This window comes from Mixophyes fleayi, chromosome 3 (genome assembly GCF_038048845.1).
Source record: "Mixophyes fleayi isolate aMixFle1 chromosome 3, aMixFle1.hap1, whole genome shotgun sequence".
Lineage (NCBI taxonomy): Eukaryota > Metazoa > Chordata > Amphibia > Anura > Limnodynastidae > Mixophyes > Mixophyes fleayi.
The window spans coordinates 90,319,138-90,328,696 of NC_134404.1; positions in this window are offsets into that span (position 1 = coordinate 90,319,138).

Sequence of the window (9,559 nt, forward strand, 5' to 3'; positions counted from 1 at the left end):
ATTTCATGCAATTTAGTAAACACTTAATAACAGAAAATGTCTTTTTCTAAATGAGTTATTTTTAGTGTTTTAGGTCTCAAAGCTGTAAAGTATCTTTCACTCCACTGACTTGAATTCTCCAAGTTTAATTGAATGAGACTGGTAAACTGACCTAATTGAGCTATTTAGAGAGATTGGGCCTAATTCATTAAGGAAAGCAAAGCAAAAAATGAGTAACTTTTCACCTTGGCAAAACCATGTTGCATTGGCAAGGGAGGTACATTTAAAATGTCGGGACAGATTTATAGTTGGATTGGGTATGTCCTAGATCAGCTTTAAATTTCAGTGTAAAAATAAAGCTATCAAGCATTTGTGTGCTACATGAAAATACAACCAGTATTTAACTTATGTGCAAAATAATAAACTAATTTGCAACTCTTGCATTGTAACATGGTTTTGTCCAGGAGAAAACTTACTCAGTATTTTGCCTTACTTTCCTTAATGAATCAGGCCCATGGTATATAGATCAGCCTGTCTGCCCTCTTATTTTGTGTTGCCCACATGCAGTACAATTTTAGTTGGTCAGTTTAGGCAAACTGACCAATCATTGCATCTTGTACGGTGATTGCAACACACAAAATCCAAATCTATTAGATCAGGTTTAATCCAGCATGGTGGAAAGTTGGGTTGAACAATAACACCTATCCCTTTATGTGTGTGGAGTCTTCTTGAAACACATATGTGCAGATGTTACTGCAAAGCACCGCTGTTTGGTATTTTTAAGCATTGCTCGCAATTGTAGCATCAGTTCAGGAAGTCATGTAATATGTATATGTATGTGTTAGTTTATATGTAGCTTTATGCAAGATTTCATTTTATTGTCAAAACAGTACTATGTTTACAGGCCTGGACTTGTGAAAAGGCCTCAAAGGCCAAGACCTGGGGCTATCCCTTCAGTTCCTAAAGAAGTGAAAGTTCTAGTGCCGCGTGGATGCTAGTTTTGATGTCACATGACTAATTTTGCATAAATTATCCCATGTTTACAGGGGAGGACAAGTAATGGTGGACCAAGATGACCCTGATGTATTTTGCATGAATTTCATGTGAAACACCAAGCCCATTTGATACCTCCATAAGGATTTGTGCACATGGATGCTCTCCATCTTTGTGCAATTGTGATATAACCTCAAAAGAAGAAAACACAACCAAACTAAAATATATACCATTGTCTCTGGGCTCTATAATTTCACTACACCTTCTTCTATAAACTACATATATCGGCTATCCCTTTACTCACAAAAACTAGATAGTTACTTTTGGTGTAGATTGCTGGGTTTGGACTAAATATCTAAAAGTAGTTTGGGTCGAACCATGAAAAAGTGTATTTGTTTCTTATTATTTTCTCCAAATAAAGCCCAGAAAGTAAAGATATTTATTCATATATGCTATTAAATGAAAGCCCTATTTGCCCCCCAAAAATATATAAGATTTGCTTGGATACACTAAAAGAAAAATGTAATTTCCAGTGAAATCAACACAATTTCGAAACATAGAAATTGGTGTGGTCATGAATGGGTAGATAGGCTTTGATCATTAAGTGTTATGGTTCATATCTGCAAAAGCAGCCTAGGTGGGAGAGTCAGTTACATCTAGGCCTGTATATTTATACATCCTCTTACAAAATTGTGATATTGCTTTATATTTGAAACCAACTTTTCTTTCCTGTCAGAAGAGTAAACAGTAGCACAACAAGGAATTATCATAGTTACACAGCTATATAGATGTTTTAAATTGATTACTTTACGTTTTTAAGCATGTATGTTTTATTGCAGGTCATTCCACTGAAAGGTGTGGTGGTGTGCATATCCTCAATCTGTGAACTTTACTCACAGAAATATGACCAAGCATTTATTTATTCTTTACACATTGACTGCTCCAAGAACAAATAAGACTCTGATCCCTTTCAAAATATAATGTTCTTATAAATTACACCTGTACTTGTAATGTTATCTGTGCAAGAAAATAGTTTGCAAACAAAAGCAGAGTTTCCCTGGAAGCTGTGCTTGCACAACATTTTGTATATATTTACTAAACTGCGGGTTTAAAAAAGTGGAGATATTGCCTATCAGATTCTAGCTGTCATTTTGTAGAATCTATTACATAAGTGAAAGCTAGTACCTGATTGGTTGCTAGAGGTAACATCTCTACTTTTACAAACCCTCAGTTTTGTAAATATACCCCTTGATGTCTTAGTTAATGTGAAAAAAGTGAACTATACCATAATTAGGAAGAACAATTTTCATCTTCTTGTCCTATAAATGTTCAATAAAACGCTCACGATTCCTTATGCAATTATTCTGGTGCAACTTACAGGGGATGGGAAGGCACTAATGGGAGTTTTAACATTGCAAAATACATTTTCTAATCGTGTTATGTTTGGTGACACTTGGTGATCATTTTCAACCATAAACAGTGAGAATGCGACTGATCTGTAAAGACAGAGGCTACAAGTCATTGTCAAAGGGTCCAGCAATAGAACCCACCTAGCCTCTGAAAGCAGGTGAGAGGAATGAGTGACTCGCGAGTGACAATGGCCATGGTGAATAATCATTAAGCAGACACATGCTTTATAGAGATGTAGGGCCTGATTTATCAAAGCACGCAAAACGAGTGTACTGTGCGCCTTTTTTTTTAAACGTACATAATTTGGACACACTCACATCCGTATTCAACTACAAACGGACATGAAGAAACCTCTCTTGTTGAATACAGGTCTAGGTATGCTCTGTTCTGACAAACACAATACACTGCAGGATACGTCCAATACATATGTGGAATATAAAGTACCAGCAGAATGCACAGAAAAAAAAAATCAATTATCATCACCTGTTTATAATATAGTCATTATTTTTTTTTTTAAAAAAAGTTTTTTTTCCATTTTTTTATTCAATGAAATACAGTTATCATGATGTTTTTAATGTCTACTGTACATAAAATGCATTTTTAGGGGAGATTCAATTAGCTGAGGAACATGACATTTTTTACCATTAGTATAGTAAAAGTATCCGCTCATATTTACTCGTAGCTCTATGGGCTGAGCAGAAATGAGCAGCTATTTCACTAAAAAAAAATATGCGTATTCATCTTTTTTTCTAATTGAATCGCCCCATAGTTGCTCTTGATTGCAAACACATGTTCTAGCATGCATGCGCAACTGTCATCCCTAGCACACGGCACTTACGCCTACCCTGCAGCAGGTGCATGCTTTACTACTGAAAATCGCGTACTTTTGAGATGCCAAAAACTTGAACTGTGTGCGATTGAGCTTGGCACGCCCTTACATTGACTACGTGCATACGGCCATTCTCCTTCCCGTTCTGCCCATGAAATCATAGGCTATCGTAAGTGTCCTTTGCACTCCAAGATTAATTATATGTTCTTGTGTTCTCTGGTGTATGATCCATTTCTGGGCATTTGCAGTGCAATTTTACACAAAATATGGCACGTATCGGCATTTATTAATGAATCAGATCCTTAATGTATATCAATCAGTATACAAAGTAAATATTTTACAAGAGGGCCAGGAGGTGAGGACAGGAGATAAGAGGTAGTAAGGGTCCTGCCCGTGAAATCTAACATACTAGAGGGGCGAGGAAACAAATGGGAGACAATGGGAGTGGTGGGAAATGAGTATAATGGGCAGGTGGAGCATGTGCTAATAATGAAAACACAAAATAATCAAAAACAGAACATCAAATAAAAATGGGACACAAGTACATCAACCTAATAGGAAGCTGCACATCATATGGTAAAGGTCATACTGGCCACCTGCTTGAGTGACAGTTTGGGTGTTTTGTGATTCATGGATCACAGAGAGTAGATAAAACTCTACTATACAGGTTCTGTTTAAGCTGAACTCAATGGTGAGGGGTAAATTCAGTTGCTTCACCCATCAGTAAAGAATCAGATTATTCTGTACCAGTACCAGATGATTAAATATAACATATGAGGAAAAAACACAGGTTATCCAAGGGGTAGCCAACCTGCCAACTAAATAATATGTCCAAGTACACACAGATGGCTGCTAGCGTTTTATTTAAGCCTCACTGGGCAATTATGTTGAAAATAAATATCTATTTTGGTTCTAGTTGGAGTAGTTTCTTTTTCAATTGCCCATAGAGAGTAGTACAGGGACATTATCAATTATCATGGACTTCACACAGGGCATTGAATTTCCTCTTTGTATAAAATGTGTTCAGATTAATTTGTCCTTGATAACACATCTGATCAGTGTGAGATGATTAGCAAGAATGGTATTATAGTATATTATATTATATACGTTGTCTTTACCACAAGTTACACCGGCAGGTCAGAATGTAGTTCTATTGTAAGTTTGAATTAATTCAAGTGATGATGGCAGAAAATAGATCCAGTGAACATATATAAACAAGTTATACATCATAAGCACTGTAAAGAGCCCTTTTCACTACTTTTTAACCACATCTGAGGGTTGAATTCTGTGCAGGAACTATTTCCCCTCTTATGCGATAATCCATCAATGGTTCTGTGAACTTGTAACATAGTGACAAAGGGTGAGACAATGGGTAGTATATCCTAATATATTTTGCTACCTTGTAGTTAGTTGTATTGTTTGTACTAATACAAATGATCTTTCTCTTAGCTTGACAGGTTAAGAGGAATTTTCGGTACTCCTCTCATAAAGCATTACATTTAGATACATTGTAACCTAATTCAATAAAACTACATAGTGTGCCCTCTCTGGATCACCGTTTATACGGTAATATTGCGTGCGAAAAGCGTTAATACGGTAGTTTACTCGCGGAATTTCAGCCCGTCGCTCAGGGGGCTGCGAGCTGAAATTCCACGAGTAATTACCGTATTAACGGTAAGATTTTTTGAGCGCTCGTTTGTTAGCGTTAACGCTAACAATTGAATACGCCCCTTAGAGTCTTGGTTGAATAATAGATAATATATCGGATAGGTAGATAATTCTAGTTAGAAACACAGTCTTAAAAACATGAACAATCGAAGTAGAGGGGAAGGTGAGAGCAGTATATAGCTACCGCATAACCGACTTGCTAAGCAAAATTCCAAAAGAGCGTATAGTCCCCTTATGGATAAGGAATCAGTTATAAATATGTAAGTTTTGTCTCTAGATATATAAAGTCTCAAATTTCATACAGAGGCAACAACCACCACTTAATAATTACCCCCTCAATGGGATGCTCACATTTAGTTACTTGTGGTAAGGTCCTCTAATAATGTGGAGACTGTGGAGCTACATAGATGTAAAAAGCTTTGCTGCTTGCTGATTGGGCGTGTACTGCTAGCCAATAGCAGGCTGCATATAAATTCAGTTGAAACTTTAGAAGATGATACAAGTTTTGAAGCGCTAAAGTATGTGCTGTCAACAATGCAGTAAATCATTTTCTAAGCAAGCAATTGACCTAAGTTTATCAAGACAGAACATTTTGGAAGCTTACTTGTGCTTACTGTACACAGTGAATACGTTGGTTTCATTCAGATAAGCTTAAAGTAAAAAAAGAAGAACCAAACATTCCACATAATCTCCAAACTACTATCCTCAAAGTATTCTAACACCACGACCAAGGGAGTTACTTACAATATTTATTTAAGCTGTAATTCACCAATTTATTGTCAAGCTTTACTGGACAGCTATCCATCAATACTATAAGGAGAGAATTCAATTACGGTAATAGTGTGCATTATTACCGGTAATATGGTAATCTTTGAAGCTAGTTTTTTCTATAGATGAGCGGGCTCGGATATCTGAAATCCGAGCCCACCCGAACGTTGCCGATCCGAGCCGGATCCGAGACAGATCCGGGTATTCCCGCCAATTGCAAAACTGAAACCGAGGCTCTGAGTCATAATCCCGCTGTCGGATCTCGCGATACTCGGATCCTATAAATTCCCCGCTAGTCGCCGCCATCTTCACTCAGGCATTGATCAGGGCAGAGGGAGGTTGTGTTAGGTGGTCCTCTGTCCTGCTGTATCTCGTGCTGTGCTGGGGAAACAGCACAGCACAGCACAGCACTTTTTAAAAAAGGTATAAAAAAAAATATCCAAAAACAATTGTGCAGTATAAGTCCATTGGTACTGCAATATTACAAAGTTCACTGATTCTGCAGAATACACTGGGAATTAGTGGAAATGATTGTTATTGAGTTTAATAATAGCGTAGGAGTGAAAATAAACCCCAAAAATTGTTTTTAACACTTTTTATGTTTTTTTTTTAAAATAAATCCAAATCCAAAACCTTAAATCCGAACCAAAACCTTTCGTCAGGTGTTTTGCGAAACAAATCGGAACCCAAAACCTCAAGCAAATCCGAATCCAAAACACAAAACACGAGACACCAAAAGTGGCCGGTGCACATCCCTAGTTTTTTCTCGCCGCTCAGGGAGCCACGGACAGCAATCAGGGTTAAAATTACCGTAATAATGGTAATAGAGATAACGCCGTGTTGAGCGTGGACGATTTGAATTTCCTCCTATGACTGCTACTGTCTTTTTAGATGGAGGATTACCAATACCTTCAGCCTCACTTTCAGACATAGAACCATACTTGCCAACTTTGCTACTCTGCCCTCCAAGAGATCCTAGAGGACAGGTTATGTGATAGGGGTAGGAGGGGGGCGTGGCTACATCTGTGCATCACCATGGCACTGCCCCCACTATAAAATGCCTACATTCACGGCATTAAATAGCGGGGGTCGGGGCTTAATAGCGCAATTAAGCCCCGCCCACGATATTTAATGCCGCTATTTTCTGCATTTTTAGGATCCGTAGGATGCGTAGAACTGTAAGTTCATTAAATTATACATGTGCCACTAAGAGTTGCTTCCCTATATACTGTTCAAGTTTTTAGTTGTACTTTATAGACACCAACTATTTAATTACAGTGGAGCCAACAGGTGGGTGCACTATGCACTGTTTATTGTGAATATACAAGTGATGGTAATATATGTATAAACTTCTGTAAATAATATGTGTATAAATGATAGGTTCTGAAGTCAGCACTGTATTCATTAGGAAAGCTTGTGTATTCTAAGGCAGATAATACTAGTAATAATTACAGATATTAGAAGCCAGTTTGGAGATCCATATCCTGTCTAAAAGCCCTTGAACTGTGGCTTTGTGCATTTATATGGTTGCGGAACTCCTCATTGACTTATAATAACCTTCTAATTCACAGAAGGGGTACATCATACCATATATATTGTACTATGGCCTGGGTCACCCAATTGTGAATATATGCTCTTCAATTAATATTACTTTAATTAGGATAATATGCCAGGAATTTTATCTAGCTGCCTTGTTTAACTGCCAGAACCATTGTTTTGCACTTACTAAATTTAATTTGTATGTGATTTAGAGTATCACAATTTTCACTCCTCAATTGTAGTTAAAAAAAAAATGAAAATGAATATCACACTTCACACTCTCCAGAGTGTGATAAAGAACAGCTGTCACATGACATCTTATGGCAGCTGGGATGGGAAACAGCCTCAACCACAGCTCTTTCTATCATAGTATCAATGCATTGTGGTGCCTGCAAACCTTGCTGCCATGTTTGGATATACTGCTGCTGCCAAAGCAAAGGTGGAATGGGAGAGCAAACTCATTTTATTGTATCAACCAGCAACAATATAAACACTGCTCAGCCACATAACACACTAGTGCTTGTAGATCGCTACACTTTTATTATTGTTATGAACAAGTTTTGCAGTGCTATTATTTTGCACATCCTTTTCTATAACAGGATCTAAATAAAATGTTTCCAAGTCAAGTCTTGAATCTTTCATCTACCACCCACTGTGAGAGCAGAAACTTAGTACAAGGAAGAGAAGCTGAAACTAAAAAGAAACACAGCTCCACTTTCCCAAAAGCCTTCTCTGTATATATTCGGCAATGTTTTAGCTAAGCTTCACCTTTCGTTCACCAAAATATTTACACATCATAGTAGGCAATTAAAAGTTGATGGACATTAAAGAGACCCAAACAAAACAAGGGAGGCAATAATCATGTGATCCAAAATGTATGAGTCACCACGACACAAATATTTATGAGTTAACTTCACCGAACAGACTAAACTATCTTTAGTTATGTCCCTAGATACTGACGTTATTATAGTTGTCAAATCTTTCTAGTTTTCCTTTTATGGCATTTTTAGGCTCATTTACACACTAGAATTTCAATATTATATTAAGAAACACAATAACCATCGTTTTCCTCCAGGTTCTTAGTGGTCTGCAGATGCACCTGTGATTCCATTTCACTTTAAACTCTCCAGCCAGTTACTTGTTAAACTGTTCTCTGCCATCAGAGTTATAAATCATATTAGCAAGACTTCCCCTGGTCGCTTTACAACACATTCCATGCATTTTCTAACAGTGATGTCAACCCCAAAGTGGAGTACAGATAGAAACAGGTCAAAAAGTTCCCTTATTCAAAGTTATTTATGACAAAGATAGAGGCTTCAAAGAAGGAAACATTTCCTTTGCGGCTCACTGCAGATAAACTCATCATCACCAATAATAGTATGTGTGCAAAATTCAATACAGACTTTTAAAGACATAGGAAGAAAAATGAGGCTCACTGACGCAGTCGCAATGTTTGAATAGTAACAACAAGGACGCCTGTAATCATCATCACCATTTATTTATATAGCGCCACTGATTCCGCAGCGCTGTACAGAGAACTCATTCACATCTGTCCCTGCCCCATTGGAGCTTACAGTCTAAATTCCCTAACACACAGACACACAGATGTTTAACAATGAGCATGGACGATGGCTGTTTGAAAGCTATTACTAAGCTATCCATGGATGCTATGATACATTGTATGGAAGTTATATTTGCATGTTAATACCAGAGGCAAATTACAGGTAAAACATAAATATTATCCATGTTTCTCACTTGAGAAATGTCTCCTCTTTTATCAGTTACTGGAATTTAGCCTGGTAAGCGTTAATATTTAGTTGTTTTCAGTCCTAGAAACTATAATGCAGGCTTCTAATAAACAACACAGTGCTTGCAACAGTAACATAGATCTGTAACATAGGGGATATTTACTAACAAGTGGAAATGTGCTGAAGGCATAGCAATCAGCCATTGACTGTGACAGTCTAATGAAAGATAAGCAGTACCAGCTAAGGGCAGATTGGCTGCTTTCTTTTACTGCTTCTGGTATTTGCGCTTCAAAGGTACCTGCATGAAAATGTTTCTTCCTTTCAAAAATACATATTGAGCAAGTGATAATAAAGCAGATGCAAATGATTATAATACATTGCTCTGCATCCTTTTAGTAAAAAACATATTATAGGACCTGATTCATTAAGGATCTTAACTTAAGAAACTTCTTATTTCAGTCTCCTGGACAAAACCATGTTACAATGCAAGGGGTGCAAATTAGTATTCTGTTTTGCACATAAGTTAAATACTGACCGTTTTTTTTATGTAAGGAAAAAACAGTCAGTATTTAACTTATGTGCAAAACAAAATACTAATTTGCACCCCTTGCATTGTAACATGGTT